Source organism: Oncorhynchus mykiss, chromosome 13 (genome assembly GCF_013265735.2).
Source record: "Oncorhynchus mykiss isolate Arlee chromosome 13, USDA_OmykA_1.1, whole genome shotgun sequence".
Classification (NCBI taxonomy): domain Eukaryota; kingdom Metazoa; phylum Chordata; class Actinopteri; order Salmoniformes; family Salmonidae; genus Oncorhynchus; species Oncorhynchus mykiss.
In genome coordinates this window covers 19,098,560-19,118,249 of record NC_048577.1, presented here as the reverse complement: position 1 = coordinate 19,118,249, position 19,690 = coordinate 19,098,560, and the positions used below count along the sequence as shown (strand labels likewise).

Genomic DNA, 19,690 nt, shown 5'->3' with positions numbered 1-19,690 from the left:
GTCTAATGTCCATTGCTCTTGTTTCTTGGCCTAAGCAAGTCTCTTCTTATTGTCCTTTACTAGTGGTTTCTTTGCAGTAATTCAACCATGAAGACCATCAACCATGAAGACCTGATTCTCCTCTGAACAGTCGATGTTGAGATGTGTCTGTTACTTGAACTCTGAAGCATTTATTTGGGCTGCAATCTGAGGTGCAGTTAACTCTAATGAACTTATCCTCTGCAGCAGAGGTTACTCTGGGTCTTCCTTTCCTGTGGCGGTCTTCATGAGAGCAAGTTTCATCATAGCACTTGCTGTTTTTTGCGACGGCACTTGAAGAAACATTCAAAGTTCTTGACATTTTCCAGATTGACTGACCTTCATGTCTTAAAGTAATGATGGACTGTCTGTCAAGTGTGTGCATACTGGTAGCGAAGTCAGGTGCAGGAGAGCAGAGATGTGTGAACAGGCGCACACTTTATTTAGGCGAAAGTGCAAAACGTGCAAAAGAGTCACAAGAATTATGTTTAACAATAAACATCTTTGTGAAAAATAACACGGAAAAAATAAGCCAGTCTGGCACGTCAACAATACACGTAACACAAACAATCTTACACAAAGACATGGGGAACAGAGGAATAAATACATGTAGATTGATTGGGGGATGAAAACCAGGTGTGCAGGGAACAAGACAAAACAAATGGGTACATGAAAAATGGAGCGGTGACATCAACCACAGAACGAACAAGGAGAGGAGCCGACTTCGGCGAAAGTCGTGACACTGTCGTTTCTCTTTGATTATTTGAGCTGTTCTTGCCATAATATGGACTTGGTCTTTTACCAAATAGGGCTATCTTCTTTATACCACCCCTACCTTGTCACATCACAACTGATTGGCTCAAATGCGTTAAGAAATTCTACAAATGAACTTTTAACAAGGCACACCTGGTTGAGAGAATGCCAAGGCACACCTGGTTGAGAGAATGCCAAGGCACACCTGGATGAGAGAATGCCAAGGCACACCTGGTTGAGAGAATGCCAAGGCACACCTGGTTGAGAGAATGCCAAGGCACACCTGGTTGAGAGAATGCCAAGAGTGTGTAAAGCTGTCATCGAGACAAAGGGTGGCTACTTTGACTTGTTTAACACTTTTTTGGTTACTTCATGATTCCATGTGTTATTTCATAGTTTCGATGTCTTCACTATTATTCTACAATGTAGAAAATAGTAAAAATACAGAAAAACCCTGGAATGAGAAGGTGTCCAAACTTTTGACTGGTACTGTGTACACACACACACGTCAAAAGTTGACACACCTACCCATTCCAGGGTTTCTCTTTATTTTTACTATTTTCTACAATATGTATTTATATTTTGTTGTGATTCTGTTGTGATCTAAAACCAGTAAATGGTTTTACACAATTACAAAAGAACGCTATGGTAGTGTTAAGTTGTGTACTGAAATGACACTTCTGTAAACCAACAGTGACAACCAATGAAGCATCTATTCAAATTATGATGCTTATCAACAGCAGCTAATTAACTATCCAATACAATAAATGTATCTTACAGTATCTCTCCAAATCAGACTCCCACCAATTTAAGCTAGACAATTATTTGATTAATGACACCAAGCCATATGAATATATTTTTAATACACAAGAAAGAAACAAGATGACAAACTTAACAATTAGGCCCATTACTGCATGACAATAGTTTTGTTGGGGTTAATGAGCAGCTCTCGTCATGAGGACGCTGTTCATCCGAGTGCCAATGACACGTTACAAAGCACACATGCTAATGAGTTAGCTCACCTACTGCACCTACAGACATGCAGAGATGCATTTTGTGTTATTGACGGGTTGGTTTGTGATGTGCGTGTGCAGAATGTGTATGTGTGTGTACAGAATTTGTATCTGTGGTGTGTACAGAATTTGTATGTGCAGTACGTGTGTATAGGTGTATGAAGGTGTGTGTGTCTTAATATGTGTGTGTGTGGGTATATGAGCCCAGGCTCCAGTGTGTTATCCATGCAGTAGCTGTAGGTATTAACTGTTCTCCTGATGAGCTGAGAGATAAGGAGAGGCAGTGCGTTAGGGGGGCCAGCCCCAGCCTGTGGAGGACGATTAATTAATCAAAACAGGACACTTGAATCAGAGCGAAGCCACTCCACAGGGCTCATCATCCCATCGCTCCCCCTCTTTTCTCCCTCCCATCTCTGCACACACACACACATAGGCTATTCATATACACTGCATGCGCTCGCTTGCACACGCACACACACACTCTCTGTTTGGCGTGCAGTGTGCTATAGTGGTGGGTGCAAATGACAAATCCAGGGAGGTCATTTCCATATTCACTTAACAGTGGAGTGTCACAGCTCCCGCTCCTTTTTCAACTGAAGCGGTTTTAATCAAAGAGCTACACTACTGTGCCACAAGGTCATAAATGGCCCTGAAGCACCTTTGAAACACAGTAAGCATTGACACTGGTGTCGCCCGTGAAAAGGACAGGCTTTTTCCCCCCTTAAATGGCTTGTAAAAGGGACCCATTGATTAAACAGTCTTTCTTTCGGGGCGCCTTTGTTCCGAAGCGACGACTGAAGCAATGAAACCTTGACGACAAGTCTGTTCTAGCGGCATGTGTGTGCGCGCGTGTGTGTCTTTCAATAATGCAGAATGCACTGGAGGTAGGAAATATTTCTTGACATTTCCAGACCGGTCCTCTCTGCTTTAAGAGGAGGAGTCTGGATCCCATAGAGCAGAGCAGTATCAAAACGGATGGAATGCTATTACTGTAATGTAAAAGTCACTCACACACACACACAGACACACAGACACACAGACAGTCACACAACGGCAGCGAAAGGAAGAAAATAAAAGCCATGGATCCTAACGGCTTCAATAGGAAGGCTGTCATCCATCAGAGGTTATTGCCTGTCCTTGTTATGAGTCCTAATCCACTTGTTTCTACCAGTTATTCTCCTGATAGTAGACTAGCTCTCCTCAAGACTAATGGCTATGGAGTGCTGAGGATAGAGATATACTGTATAGCGAGAGCGCTCGCACACACCCACGCACACACACACGCACACACACAAAAGCATGCCAACCGGCACACACATCATGCACACACAAGACATCAGATGCGCTTACTTCCCCAAGGCACAGATATATAGTGCCTTCGTCAGACTGAAGAAGGAGAAGATACAGCGACACCACACAACAATGCATCGACTATTTGGTTACCCCTATACCTGAGTACTCACTGATGTCGTATCAAGTGCAGTCATCTCCAAAGGTGTGATTATAGTGTGAGGTTATGTAAGTGTGTGTCTGTGTGCTTGTGTGTGTATGTGTGTGTGTGTCAGTGTCTCCCTCTGTGTAATTGAGCCTGTGTGAGCGTGGCTCTATCAGCCCTCTCTGTGTAGTCTCTCAATTAGCCCTGAGAGGAGGCCCGTGGGGAGGCATTGTTTGAGCTGCACTGGAAGACAAACAAGGCTGCTACTACTGAACACTCCCTGGGCAACACTTGAGACTGCAGCAGCACTCAGTCTGTACACGCACATACACACACAATTAAACTTGAAAGCACACACACACACAAAAACTATCTGGCGAATGAACCATAAACAAAGACCCAGAAAAATAGAGAGAGGGCCTAGTTGTTTTCCCACAAATGTACCCAGTGGGATGGGCCCCATTTCAACAAGGACAGACCAAACAGCATTTGACGAGTGAATCGATATTCTCTCCTGCCACTTTCCATACACACTTCAATGATAACAGCAGCACCAGTGGTCATAGTAATATTTCACTTTGTAACATTGGTCCAATTTGGAAAGGAATACAACCGATTGTTATTGATTGTGTCTCTCCAACGATCTATTTGTCTCTCTCACTCTCATCCCCCCAACTCTCTCCCTCTCTAGAGACCAAATAGAGGACTTTCAAGTCCAAATATTTATTTCATCCATAATGAGCGATCGTGTACTTTTGGCCTTTTGGAGCTCATCCCCAGTTTTTATACTCCACTGAGAGGAAAGGAAGAGAAGGGAAGACAGTCAGGTAGGTCTAATAGCTCTCTCTTCATCTATTCTAGGATGAGTTCAGTTATTTTCATCCTCTTCCAGGGTCAACTAAAATCTCTAGAGGGAGACGAAGATGTACTTTTCATCTCCTTCCAGGAGTCTATTTAACCATCTGAATGTAGAACTGTAGAGATGACAGTATTGAAAGGGAAAGGAACGCTCAGTGGAGGATGTTACTAGCCCAGTAAGCCCACGCAGGCTTTGGCCCTCAGTCAACAAAGCTTGTTTGTAGTGAAGGAAGGACGTTCGTGGTTGATTAAGAAGTGTCTTATTCTGAGCACAAGAATAGTGTGTTAGAAAGCACGCGAATAGAATACATTGTATTACATTAACTTCATTTCCATCCACAGTTTTTATGTGAGGTCGTACCACAGAGTTTCTCAACCCAGATGCGCAACATTGCGAGACTTCCTGGAATGCTTGCGAAACAGACCAGGCCGGGGTTTGAGAAGTCAATGAGAGAAGTAAATAATTCTTCCTTAGTCGTTCATTTTCTCAAAATCTAAAGGCACAACCCGTATGCCAGCCAATGTCTTAAGTAGCTGAACATGTTATTACTCCAACCTCGTATTAGTGACAAACTGACACGTTTAAAAAAATTTAATAAAAGTATATGGATGGAGTACCTTTGATTTGACAGTGAGACGACCGTTAGACCGATGACGTGTTTCTGCACATTAGCTTAGCTAGCCAACGTCACCATGACACAGTGATTTCTATTGCAGAAGCAGTTGATGCCCATCTTCATATTGTACCTCTTGGTCACGACAGTTGTGATGGAAACAGGAAGTTTCAGTACAATAAATGCCAACAAATAACGTGTTCGTTCCGACATGGCGGGATCTTTTTGGGTCAGTATAATTACATCTGCGAGAAATTGTGATGGAAACGCCTTTACGCTGAAATATTGATAAAATAACCATCATATGGAAGTAAACTTGGGAGTCACGCAACGATATGGTGTGGTCCTCGCACTACGACTCGGGAAACCACGCGGTTTATTAGGCTACAGACGAACTGATGAACTTCAAGGGGTGGTGAATGCGCACGGTGTTGAGCTTGATGCTCCAATACAAATCAAAGGTCTTATTCTGGTTGACATGATGATCAATGCTTGACTGCAGTTTGACAAATACAAATATTCTCGCTTTCATCCACAATAACCTCATCATGTAGACTAGCCTACCCGCACTGTATTTGCGAGCTGTTGGCCAGAGCACACGTGCAAATATCAGATTAGGCACATTGGCTATTTAATGCAACAGTTTGTGAAAAAAAAAAAACTGTCGTTAGAGTTGAAATTGTGATGGAAACGCATTGAACTTTGGGGGAAAAAATTGGCACATGAAAACTTGAAGCTGCAAAATCTAACTTTTTGGCAACCTGACAAAATGCACATAAAAATGTTAGTTACAGATCTGTCATTTTCAATGAAAGCAAGTCTAAGAAGCAGTAGATGTGTTCTATGTACGCTATTTCTATGCATCCCATTTTTAAGTTGAGTTTTTGTATCTTTTACTTTTTACGGTTGTGTACACCAACTCCAAGCAGCTGAAAATACAATATTTTTGGTTACTGTATGGGAAAATATATTTCACAGCGGTTTAGATTGTATAATGATTATTTCCACTATACTTGCTTTTTTTTTGTCACAAAATGAAAATTAGGCAAACAATTAGAATTTTAGTAACAAGGAAAAGGCGGCGCGATTTCTGCATCGTGCATCTTTAAGTACACCGTGTACACTACTTCATCACTCATTGATTCTTATCCGCAACAAGTGGAAACACCACTGGTGGGAAAATGCAACTACAGTATTTTCTTTTTCCAGATTTTAGAATATTTGCATGAAAATCTGTCGCCAATTGGATGGAAACCTAGCTAATGGCCATCTCTAGTAATCCTATGACAAACAGTCTGATACTGGGCTCAGAAATCTTACATGACTGACTGGTATTCAGTGGGTATTCATGCCGTGGCATCTTGGGTTTTCTGACTTCCCCCTGTCTAACCCATGCCAATTGGAGAGCAATAACATACAGTGAGTAGGGCAGCAACAAGAGAAACTAATTTCTGGACAAAGGCGGCCGAGCAGAATGGAATGCATTTATCCCGAGGCTATGGGGGTGGGATTGACGACGACAGAACGAGAGAGGGATGGATGGAGAAAGTGAGGGATGGAGAAATCACCTTGCGCAGCAGCCCCATATCATTTGCATGGTTTATACTCTCCAAGGCCCTCCATGCAAATGAGTCATAAAGTAGGAATAGAGAGACTTTGGAAGGGGTGTCGGAGGGAATTTATATATGATTGCCGAGGCGCTGAGTGTCCTAAATCATTTTCAATTAGGTGACACTTTCAATATCGAGCGGCTGATTTAGAGATATTAAAACTTCTCCCCTCACTTTGGCTCTTTCCCAAATGGCACCATTTCCCCTATTTAGTGCACTACTTTTGACCATGACCCACAGGGCTCTAGTTCAAAGTAGTACACTATAAAGGGAATAGGGGGGCTTTTGGGACACATCCTCTATCTTCGGCAGAGTTGAAGGAAGGCAGGTGATGCTATTCCTGCAATACTGGGGTCCCCCCCCTTCTCTCAACCTCATGTTTTTCTCATCTCCCTCTTCTTAAAGGTGCATATCAAAAATATATTTAACAGGAATAAAACTGATTGAAAGTATAAAGAAAATGGATTTTTCCAATAATGAAGCATGTTTTTGAGCGAATACAGAGGACATCTGGACAACCATATGCAAGGGCAGCAGCTGATCCCTTAAAAATACTGTCCATAATGTCTATTCACACACCATCAGTTTCTGACTGTCCTTGAGTGGCCCAGCCAGAGCCCAGACTTGAACCCGATCTAACATCTCTGGAGAGACCTGAAAATAGCTGTGCAGCTAAGCTCCCCATCCAATCTGACAGAGCTTGATCTGCAGAGAAGAATGGGAGAAACTCCCCAAATATATATTCCGGAGATATACTGTATATTCTGGACTCTGACATTGCTCGTTATAGTATTTCTATGTTTCTTAAACATTTCATTTTGGGGATTTACATGTATTATTTTGTATTGTGAGGTATTACTGCACTGAGCTAGGAATGTAAGCATTTTGCATCGCCCGCAATAACATCTGCAAAATATGTCACAAATTTGATTTGAAATACGCATCAGAAAACAGACACACAATAGACTAAAAATAAACCGTTATTTGCATGGCGAAAATTCATATTCCACCAACCAACTGATAACCCAATGGGATCCAATCGATAACCCAAATGGCATCTGCATTCTTATTACCTCCACATCATGACAACATGTATTGATCTCAATCACTTCAAATCACCCTGGCTAACTCTCATTACAGACAGGCTCCTCCATCTTGACCTTCCTCAATAAAGACCCATCTAACATTAGGTCAGGGGGCATACTCTACTACCACACTCTCTCGATAGGCTAAACCCCAGCACCTTGAAAGACCCCATAGACACCGCCCTCCCCACCTTTTTGAAGGCAATAAAGTCCAGTGAGGTTAAGATGGACATCTCCATACAGTTAACCCCAACACCTTACGAGACATTACACACACCCTCATTCTGAGGCAATAAAGTCCAGGCTTAGATGGACATCTCCCATCATCCCTTCCCTGTTTGATGATTCCTCACCCGGCCGAGGCGGCTGGCCCGACAGGTCTGGGTTCAGGTGATAACAGTGGCGTCTGAACAATGGGAATATTGTAAAGCTAATGAAAGAACAGGAAGTGGAGGAATCAGACACATAAATCAGCCTAGCTTGGCACTTGACGGGGCATTTTCAACAGCAATAAGGGAGGCAATACCTCTCAGAGAAAAGGAGGCCCTCCGCACCTCCTCCCAATCTTGTGTGAAATAAAATGTAAAAAAGGCTTCCAGATGAATGACACTCGCAGCCGCCTGCCAGAAGCACTCTAGAGTGTGTTAAAGTGGCAATGTGTCAATCTAGGAAGGAGTTTAAGCTTGCGAGAGTAATAAGCACAGCGAGGGAGTCGTTTTACCTTTACGGTCTGTCACGCACACACACACACCTTTGGTTTTTCAGTTAGCTAAGATAATGATGGGGGCTCTTAGTAATCACTGTCAATTAAATGTTTCCTATTGTGTTCTGTCTTACCGCAAAGCTTTTCTCTCTCTGCCGCAATGTCCAATTATCAGCAAATGTATCACATTTGCCACTATTGCATTTTTTGAATACATTCCCCATAGCCATCTAGGGGTGTGCAGATTGAGTAATTGCCCGCACACTCTCATGGTTAGGTCAACAGGCAAAGAGCCTCCTCTCTCACAGGTTGCTGCCTGAAACAACTTGAACTAAAGTCACTGCCTTAGTATCTGTAGACAGCATGATACAAGAAAATAGAAAGCCATGCCATTGCTCAGCCGTACGAAACGAGACCCAGCGAATTGCTCTTAACCGCTCAAACACAGGCGTACGCACACACAGGAATCTGGCAGTGTAAGATAAGTATCTTCGCCGGGCTAAAATCTCAACACTGTAATTGGCTATGGCGTAATTTCCTGACGGCGGCAAGTGGTCCAAAATGAACGTAGAGGGAGGGACGGTGAAGGAGAGGGGGAGAGAGAGAGAAGTAAAGCGGTGAGAAACAGTAAGAACGAGAAGGAGAGAGAAAGAGTGTGGGGGGGGGGGGGGGTAGAGCGAGAGTGATTAGACGTATTCCACAGGTCTTAAATCTCCATTAATCATTGGCGTTCCTTCCATTCATTCCCAGTCTGGGGCCTCTGACACTGATAAGGGCCCGTAGAAAAGAGAAGGAAAGGGAGAAGAAACGGAGGGGAGATCCCAGACTTGTTAAAAATAATAAGCTGCTCAGGAGGAGCCACGTGGAGTGGACCGGCGAGACGGGAATCACGGATTCAATTAAATGCTCGTTAATCAGCCCTCCTTGACGACTCCCGTTTTTCTTGTTCATCTACATCGGCCCCAGTGGGTTGCCAGGTCTACATGTCCACCCCTCACGGTCCTGGAGAGGGTCAGGGTCAAGATTCAGTAGGAGGGGGGTAAAGGGTGTGGAACCTGGCAACCCGCTCATGTCATTAACCAAAAACCATGGCTGTAAGGCATGAGTAGGCACGGTGGTTGTGGTGATGAAGGAGGCGGAGGGTGGGGGAAAGGCAGCGTGTTTCATAATGACGCTAAACATGCTGATTATGCTGCTGAAGTCATTACGAATACTGCATAGTATTATTACGTCCCTCTGCCAGAGAGGGGTTTCCCCGGAATCAGTTACGATATGAAACCATTACCATAATGAAATACTGAAAAAGCGATATCCTTGTGCCTGTGGGTGGGTCTTGCAGTTGAAGCCATGTAGACTACGATCCCCTGCCTGTGTAGGATCAAATTCCTTCTGCAGTGGTACCCCTCTATCCGTTTCCCCCTCATTCAACCAATCACTGTCAGTAAAACACTTTTTTTTATTTTTAAAAGAGAACCACCCCCATACTTTACAATGAACCAAGCCCTTTAACAATTGTCTTGTCAGTGGACATCATGTATTGAATGGGAAGAAAACCAGGTATCAGACAGACTGGCACACCCACTCTCACATAGCCCTGTGAGATCCCCTTAGGATCACCATATAAATTGAACAGAGCCCTTGACATATCTGACAACACCCACTTCTCTCCTCCGCCACAGCCCCCCCCCTCTCTCCTCCCCCTCTGCCACAGCCCCCCCTTGGCCACGGCCCCCCCTCCCTCCCCCCCCTCCCCATCCCTCACTCTGCCACAATCATCCCCATCCCTCCCTCCCTCCGCCACAGCCCCCCCTTCCTTCCCTGCCTCCTCCCCACCCCTCGCTTTGCCACAGGGCAGTGGAGTAATAGGATCCCTGGGTGAACTGACCCCCACATATCTAAAGGGCTGACACACACACACACACACACAGTTACAAAGGAATAGGAATGGAGGTGAAGACGGAAGAGAGAAAAAAAGAGAGTGGAGGAGTGTGATGGGAGAAGAGAGAGAGAAAAAAACAAGCGGCCAGCCTTGTGTGAAAGACATAATTGAAAATGTCAAAAGATGTAAGGAATGACAGCAATGAACTGGCTGAGCACGGCGATGCAGTCTGTCAGATCAGAGAGAGGCTGCAACCCTGAATGGATTTGTTCAATCTCTCACACACTCTTTGTCTATTTCCTCCCCTTGTAATCTTGTGTCTCTGTGCTACCTAACTCACAGTATTAACAGGCCTTTTTGGCACATACTGTATATCTGCCCTCATGATAATGGGTTTGTTAGTGTGAAGCAGGCACATGTAGACACTAACACGTGCATGTGAGTGTACGTATAACACAGAGGGGTCGTCTCAACAGGTGGTGAAGAGAGACACAGGGTCTGGTCCCGCGTGAACCACATCTCCGGCCCTTGAAACAGACACAAGGCCTACTCCCCCCTCTTCTTCTCTCCATCTCTCCGTCCATCCATCTCGACTTCTTCAAAAGGTGACCCTCAGCCTGTGTGTGGCGCTAGCCAGGCCTTATTATTTCATCTATCCCTCTCCAGCCATCGCTACTTCTTCAAAGATGTGACGCTCCACCCCGTGTGTGCATACATAACTGATCATTCACGTAGCTATGCTCCCATCTGATAGAAGCCATCTCATATTAGCTGGTTAGTGATATTCATTCGAGGAATAACCACGTGCGGTATCAGATCCTGAACATGTCTCACGGGTACAGGACAGCTCTCTGAGAAACATTGAACTGAGAAACATTGCCAAATAAGGGGGCTACAGGTAGCCCAGAGGTTAAGAGTGTTGGGCCAGGAATCGAAAGATCGCTGGTTCGAATTTCCGACCCGGCAATGTGGAACAATCTGCCATTCTGCCCTTGAGCAAGGGAGTTAACCCCCAACAACAACTGCTGCCCGGGTGCCGATGACATGGACGTTGACTAAGGCAGCCTCCCACACCTCTCTGATTCAGAGGGGAAGAATGGCAGATTGAAGACCCATTTCAGTTGAATGCATTCAGTTGTGCAACTGACTAGGTATCCCCCTTCCCCATCCTTTAATGGAGACTCTTCTTCATATAAGCCCTTCTAAGTTCCATGTCACACCACTCCTCCATTGGCTTCCTGTCGAAGCACGCATCATCTTCAAGACCCTGGTGCTTGGCTACAGAGCAGCAAGGGGAACTGCATCCCCTTACCTTCAGGCTATGCTCAAACCCTACACCCCAACCAGAGCACTCCATTCCCACTACCTCTGGTCTCTTGGCCCACTCTCAGCCCAGTCCAAGCTCTTCTCTGTCCCGGAACAAGCTTCCCCCTAAAGTCCAAAAAGTGGAGTCCCTGCCCATCTCCGGGAAAACTTCAGAAACCCTTCCTCTTTGAAGAGCATCTTAAATAACTCACGGTGCCCCGACACCCTCTTTCCCCACTAGTGCTGACTTTTCTAATAAATACTTTGTGGAGGGAAAATGTACAAGATACAATTGTGACGTGTTGCTGCCTCACCTAGCTATCTTAAGATGGATGCACTAACTGTAAGTTGCTGTGGATAAGAGAGGCTGCTGTATGACTGAAATGTAGAGAAGCTCAGGGAGAACTTGAATCAAAACAATGAAAACAGAATGAGCATTATGATCAAAAAAACCTGCCAACTCCTTGGCAGATGTGTTTTATAACTGGGGAGAGTTAACAAAAATGACTGTTGTCTGCTAATATTCTTTGCCACAATGCATATTTGAAGACAATTAGCAACCATTTCCCCTTGAGAGAGAGCGCTGAGCGAGCGAGAGAGCACTCTGAGAAAGAGAAGGAAAGATCATAACGTAGCGTCTCCTGGTTACAACAGCCTCTCTATATGGAAAGAGCAAGGGAGCGACATAATTATAATTATTTTGTTTCGATCTCAGTTCGTCTAATTTGGCAGAGCGATCAGTTGTCTCCGTCTTTATAATAGGCAATCAATTCCCTAACATGAACTTGTGGCATTTTTTTTCTCAGTCCATCAATGACGCGAACGACAGAAAGACCTAAAGCTTGTGCAATTTCCCAAAAATATATCAAGTTTGTCCATCTGTTCAGAAATAGGGTGTGTTGATACGTCTCTCTATGGACAAACTGCCTGAAGCTATTGAGTGTAGATCAAGATATTGAGCGATGCTCATCCACCACCAAAAGGTCAGATAACTTACTGCTATAGGCCTTGGGGTTAACTCAGGGTTAAAACTGGCCCTAGGGCTAGCTTAACCCTTCTCAGCCTAGCAGGTTAAGCAGAACACATTACTATAACAAAGCTGAGCTATGCTACAGTAACCCTGCTCTGGACTAAACAGGGTCAGCGAAGTCCAGGGCTCAGGATCAAAATGAAGGTGTGAAATGTGGCTTAGACCTGGGCTATAAGAACTCATGAAAGCCTAAAATGGTCCAGTGGCACATGCCCTTATGTGAAAGCTGTGGCGGATCTTCTCAAGCCGAACAGTAGTAAGAATGCTTGAGTTGGTATACCGTAGGCCTATCAGCAACAACAATTCCATTCAGTAAAAAAGTGACATCAATGTTTCTTACCAAAAAACTAAAGTGTAGCCTCTGGCCAGGAGGAAAGACAAAGCAAAGACAAAACCCTGAACACACAATACAAAGGCTGTTCCTCCTCACCGCCTGTAGGTATCAGTTATATTTACATTGTACCCTCCCGGAAGAGAGAGAGAGAGAAAGGGATGAGAGGAAGAGGGATAGGGTAGGTAGGCAGGAATGGCTGCAGGAAGCGCCAGGGAGCGAGTTTGAGATTTGAATTACACAGCTAGAGCAGAGTCGTCAACCCAAATTAAACCCTTAATGGCCATATTAACACCCCTGCAAATACATAGTGGCTGGATGGGCGATGGTGTGTGTGTGTGTGTGTGTGTGTGTGCGCGGCAATGCTTGCATGTGTGTGTATGTGTAAGGGTGGCAGGAGGGAGTGGCGAGATCTCTTACCAAACTAACTGTTTAATTTGATAAGACGTGTTTAAATAATGTACCCCCCTTGATCAGACTTCAACATTCCTCGGGCCAAAAACTTCAGGACAATCAGATTTGTCAACGACAAGTCCTTTTATGTAATCACTTGAGCTTCAATATGGACTACTATATAGTTATTATCCAATACTCATTCATGCATATGAACAAATCCCTAAAACACAATACAAAAGGTAAACCATTGAAAATGTTTGTGTCCTTTCAGTGATGAGAAAAATACAGTAGTGTTATTTTTATGACACGTGTGTGTGTGTGTGTGTGTGTGTGTGTGTGTGTGTGTGTGTGTGTGTGTCACGTGTGTGTGCATTCACAGAACACACATGATGCATTCACATTGTGGGAAAGCTGAGCGTGAGAAAGAGTGCAGACACAGCAGACAATGCAGAGGCGAGGGACACCCGGTAATGGGATAAGTGGTGGGTTGCAAACGTGTCAACTAGACTGTGACCACTGTGTTAAGTATGCAAATGAGACGCCAGCCAGGGCCCCGGCATGGGCCATCTAGCCTACCACTGTGACACTGTGTGTGTGAGTGAGGGTGAGGGTGTGTGTGTGTGTCACAGTGAGGGTTAACATACTATACGGGAGAGAGTGGTTTGACCTTGATTGTCTGTGGTTGTGCCAGGAAAGGTCGAAGGTCAATTCCATTTCAATTCAGTTCAGTTAAGAGATTAATTGAAAATGTATCTTCAATGAGGTTATTTTCCATGTTTCAAATGAAATTTCAATTCACCTCCTGTATAGTGAAATTGAAATGGAATTGACCCCAACCTAACCCTGGTATCCAGTCAAAGATTATAATGGAAATACATTCAACCAACAATAAACTCGTTCCATAGAAATGTAGTTTTATGAATAACTTAAAGTATGTCTGACTGTCTGGATACTGCTGCAGCTGTCCAAGTTCTCCTGACCTCACAATGAGATGCACTATTCACTAGTGAGTATTGTACAGAAGCTCACCATCGCCACATCTCCATGCTATCCAAAACCAAACCGTTCCCACAGTGTATCGTACGTAGCATTCAGTCCCACGCTTGTGATATTTCACAGACAAGCCCAGGATATTCAAATCTTACGACTGAGGATTCTCCTCTGGAAATACAATGCAGCCCTGATGCAGCTCTGATTGTAGGCTAAAATGGCTGAATAGGAGAGGCAATTCAGGGCTGATGTGTTTTACGATGCCATCCACATACTCCCTCTACATCCCTCCTAAATCACAGGCAATCTTGGCAGTGGTTTGTGTTTTGTTCTGTGTTTGCATAATCAAAAACCTTGGTCCAATGACATCGTTTTGGCTGTTCTGTATTGTGTCGATATGTTGTGTTGTTGTGTGAAGCCTGGTATCACAGTGCAACATTACTCGGTGAGCCAATTTGCACAGTGTCTTTTTTTGATCTGCCAACCATACAGCAGGGGAGTTTGTTTGTCCCGTTGTCCATAAACAAAAAAGACAAAAAGGGGAAATTTATGGCGAATGACTGAAAAAGACAAGTCAAAAAGAAAGGAACGGCTTCCTGATGAAATGGCAGTGACTCTTTTGAAGAAAAGTCAGGAGCCCTTAAGATTCAGAAGGAAAAACCTCTACCCCACTCCTCCATCCTTCCCCTCCTCCTACCCCACTCCTCCATCCTTCCCCTCCTCCTACCCCACTCCTCCATCCTTCCCCTCCTCCTACCCCACTCCTCCATCCTTCCCCTCCTACCCCACTCCTCCTACCCCACTCCTCCATCCTTCCCCTCTCCTCCTCCTACCCCACTCCTCCATCCTTCCCCTCTCCTCCTCCTACCCCACTCCTCCATCCTTCCCCTCTCATCCATCCTTCCCCTCTCCTCCTCCTCCCCACTCCTCCATCCTTCCCACTCCTCCATCCTTCCCCTCTCATCCATCCTTCCCCTCTCATCCATCCTTCCCCTCTCCTCCTCCTACCCCACTCCTCCATCCTTCCCCTCTCCTCCTCCTACCCCCCCTTTCTAATTTTCCTGAGGACGGAGGAGGCTGGCACATGACATTGATTTCCATCAGGCTTGCAAATAACCTCCGCCTGCCGTCCGCATTTACCTTTTTGCGTTTTTGCTGCAAGTTTTCCATCAGCGTTGGAGCGGGAGGCTGAGGTCGGGACTCAGAAAGCATGTCGTCGGGATGACAAATGTGCTCAGGTGGGGCAATGGCAGGGCTGGGGGGAGAAGGGATGGATGAGAGAGAGAAATAGAAACAGATGGGCATACCAGACAGGAGCGCCACTGCAGCTCTCTATTCTGTCATAAGCTGTGTATGTGTTGGTGTGTGTGTGTGTGTGTGTGACTGATGGCCTTCCATCTGATTCCGGGGCCGAGAGGGAGGAATAATAAAACACCAGAGCTCTGACACCAATGGACTGCAGCTTCCTAATTAACTCTATATAAGACAAGAGGCAGAGACAGCGCGTGAAAGAGAAAGACAGCATATGAGAGAGAGAAAGACAGCATATGAGAGAGAGAAAGACAGCATATGAGAGAGAGAGAGACAGCGAGAGAGAGAGACAGCTAACGAGCGCGAGAGAGAGAGACAGCTAACGAGCGCGAGAGAGAGAGACAGCTAACGAGCGCGAGAGAGAGAGACAGCTAACGAGCGCGAGAGAGAGAGACAGCTAACGAGCGCGAGAGAGAGAGACAGCTAACGAGCGCGAGAGAGAGAGACAGCTAACGAGCGCGAGAGAGACAGCGAGACAGACAGCGAGCACAAGAGAGAGACAGCACGTGAGAGACAGACAGCGAGCGCGAGACAGCACGTGAGAGAGAGAGTGAGCGACAGAGAGACAGACAGCGAGCGCGAGAGAGACAGACAGCGAGCGCGAGAGAGACAGCACGTGAGAGAGAGACAGCGCGAGAGACAGACAGCGTGCGTGCACGAGAGAGACAGCGCTCGCGAAAGAGAGAGAGACAGCGCGAGAGAGAGAGAGCGCGAGAGAGCGAGAGACAGCGAGCGCGAGACAGCACGTGAGACAGACAGCGAACGCGAGAGAGAGACAGCACGTGAGACAGACAGCGAACGCGAGAGAGAGACAGCACGTGAGAGAGACAGAGCGCGACAGAGACAGACAGCAGGCGCGCGAGAGAGAGACAGCGCGAGAAAGACAGACAGCGAGCGCGAGAGAGACAGCGCACGCGCGCGAGAGAGACAGCGCACGCGCGCGAGAGAGAGAAAGACAGCGCCCAAAAGAGAGAGACAGTGCGAGAGAGACAGACAGCGTGCACGCGCAAGAGAGACAGCGCGAAAGAGAGAGAGACAGTACGAGAGAGAAAGAAACGCAAGAGAGAGAGAGACAGAGAGAGAGATTGAGCGCGAGAGACAGTGTGCGAGAGAAAGAGAGAAAGGATAGTGTACGAGAGAGGAGAGAGTGCGAAAGACACAGCGCAGAGAGAGAGAGAGAGAGAAAGAGAGAGAAGGAGAGAGAGAGAGAATTTGTGATGGGATTAAAACAAGGGAGCCTATACCTCTTCACGTCATCCCAACACTGACACATCACCACATCTCATGTTACACCTCACACAAGCGTCTCTTCAACTCTCTGGGGATTGAGTACACGATGTTCCTCCACTCTCTGGGGATTGAGAACACGATGTTCCTCGTCTGAGGGATAGCCTGCAGTATCACTGGCTGTTGTTTTGTGTGGATGTGGTGCCCAGGTCATCTGCAGTGACGAGTGACATTTGAGTCTACTCTGAGTGTTGATTACATTCGTCTACTGTTGTTGGTCATGTCATACATTGGTCCAGCGTGGAGGATGGGGGTTGGTGGCAGAAGGGTGTGTGTGTGTGTGTGTGTGAGAGAGAGACAGGGACACAAAGTGGGTGGGCAGGGGGGGGGGGGGGGGGGGGGGGGGGGGGGCATAATGGGGTCAGTGAGCCAGCGGAGTGTCAGCCAGGAGGGCTAGTTGCGGTTCACTCGAGGCAACCTGAGAAATCCCTTGACTTCTTCACCTTGTATCAACACCCCAATCAAAGTGCAGCCAGGGAGAAAATTAATTTGGTATTACCGGATTATATTATTGGGTTTGGCTTGGAGTGTCTGATAAATATTCCACATCCCCGTTTCATCAGTGGCAGGGCAGGCAGACCAGGGCTGCATGGGTTAGGGCTGAGGCTGGGAGGGGAGGGCTGTAATCACCTGAGTCGTCCGCCATGAATATAAAGACTGGCGTTGGTAATATGCTGGCAGAAAGTAATTTTCTACAGTGCTATTCCCTCTGGTCTACACTCGGCAGGCAAGCGCACACACACACACACACACACACACACACACACACACACACACACACCCCAAATCAATGGCCATTCTTTCACAATGGGTCCGGGGAGATCAGCTCAAGCATCGAGGTACACACACCCACACGGACACACACCCACACGGACACACATGAGCCGTGGGCTTTCTTTCAAATAAACTTGAGCTGACTGGATTCATCAAGCCAGCCCTTAGTCCTCTTTTCGTTCTTTCATTTCTCCCACTCCTCTCCTCCAAACAGGAGTTAAAGACATGTGCCTCTGAGCGCCCCCCCGCCACCAAGATTCTTGCCAACATTCCACAAACACACCACCCTCATGATGGAATTTAGAGGCCATTAGAGAGGAGAGAAAATGAAAAATGATATTTTGAAGACCGCCCCTGGCAGCAACAACCCAACAAAATAAATAAATATACACAGCACAAGAAAGATGGACATTTCTAGCCCTAAATCAAATCTTAGGTTATGTACCCATGACTCAAAATAGACTGATAAGAGCTTTAAGGGGAGGGTAGGGTAAACAAAATGTATCATTACCAAATTCATGAGGTCCACAAATCCCAAACGTGGGTCTGCATCTTCCTACATGGCAATGTTATTATTTTTCTCTACCCGGGAACAAATCTGTGTGTTCAGTGACCAAGTCTCGGAAAAGGGCACATTTGCATAGTCCATAAGGAAGCGAAAGTCTGATCATATAAATGTAAATAAGGTGAGCTTAACTTATATTTTCCTTGACAAAACAGTGATAAGATGAGTGAGAGAGGGGTGGATGGAGTGGCGAGGGCTCAGAGCGGGCTGATGAATCAGAATGTGCATTGTTGTCAGAAATAAATTAGCTTCAGCCCATGGTGAGGGTAAACAGGCAGGAGGGTGAAATACTACCGACATATAGCAGGGGGCAGTGTAGCAACACTATCAGCAGAGCAATAGCCTATACACATGTACTGGAAAGCATGAGCACGGTCAATAAATGAATCCCTACCAAAACATAGGCTGTGAATTCTTAAAATCAATAACAACCTGTCCATTTTCCCCCAAATAATTTTGCTGATTTTGCTCCAAAATAAATATTGCCGCAGCAATTTGCCTTAGTTTCACAAAAAGAACAGTTGTACCGTGCATTCCTGCACGACAGTATGTGAACATCAACCTTCTCAGAAAAGGACACAGCCTGAAGCACCGCTGCCCATCTTAGACGGCAAGAAACACAAATACAATCTGTGTGGATGCCAACCCGATCCATCTGTATAACTGCCTATTTCATTGACATGACTTTCACGGCACCATTTCCTCTGGTTTTTGTTCTATGTGGCCACCCTTGGCTTGCACCTGCCCACCCCTTACCAACCCCCTACTCCTTTGTCTGTCTACTTTCATTGTTTGTGATTTATTATGCATCACCACCACCCCCCCCCCATCCCCGAATACATTCCACTGGAGCTGGCTGCATGCCAACAGTCCCACCCTCCTACCCTCACCCACCCCTATGGCCTTACAGTGTGCACACCCACCCATACATCACCCACACCCCCTTAGAGGACCCATACACCACCACCTTAGCCCTCAGGGACGGCAAAGAGGACAAACTGAGGAAGACAATCCAAGCTCTCCTTGACTTGGCTCAAGGACGGTGAAGCGAAAGCCGCACATTTCACCTGCCAGTGTAACCGAACCTGAGACGTTGCAAAGCGTCTGTGACGTCACAGAACCACTGCATTCTAGCGTCCGTCTGTGTGATTTCACTCTCAATTTGTCTTGCTATCGTCACACAACACATTACTACAGTGTTAGCCTCACCCTCCAACCAATGAGCCAGTGTGGTCCATCACCCCCAAAAGCAGGCCCCGGGCAGCTCTTTTGTTCCACTCTTTTAGCTCCCTGTTTCCATCTGAAAACAGCAAACACTCGCAACATTCACTAAGCTAAACAACCCTCCAGCTCCCTGGAGATGCAGCATGCCTCATCCTTGCTTCCTGTGTGTGTGGTGCCAAGTTGAAACAAATATGCAGCTGTCTTTTAATCAAAACTAGGGTAATTTGTATACCGGCAGGGCGGGGGCGGCAGCCCCTCCTCTCCGAGGGCCGTCTGAGGGCTGGCTATTAGCCAGGAGATGGAAACCAAGGGAGTGTCCTGGCGTGGTTATGAATGCCGGTAATGAGGTGTGTGGGTGCATGTCGAAGGGTGATAACATGGCTGGAAACAAGCAAAATCACAATTAAGCAAACGAAACAGATGGACGATGGGGCATTAACATAGATCAACAACAAACAGGTGTACGGAAGGCTCTTCCGTTCGCGGAGCGGAGCTCTCAAGGGTAAAGT

General features: G+C 46.1%; 1 long non-coding RNA gene across 2 annotated transcripts in view; it reads right to left on the bottom strand.

The window, feature by feature from the left end:
* LOC118938222 overlaps window positions 1-19,690 on the bottom strand; it is an 86,744-nt gene that overhangs the window by 61,042 nt on the left and 6,012 nt on the right. For both annotated transcript variants that reach the window (XR_005035474.1, XR_005035473.1), the window contains exon 3: window positions 15,161-15,275. This is a non-coding gene — a long non-coding RNA (uncharacterized LOC118938222). The remainder of the gene's footprint in view (window positions 1-15,160; window positions 15,276-19,690) is intronic.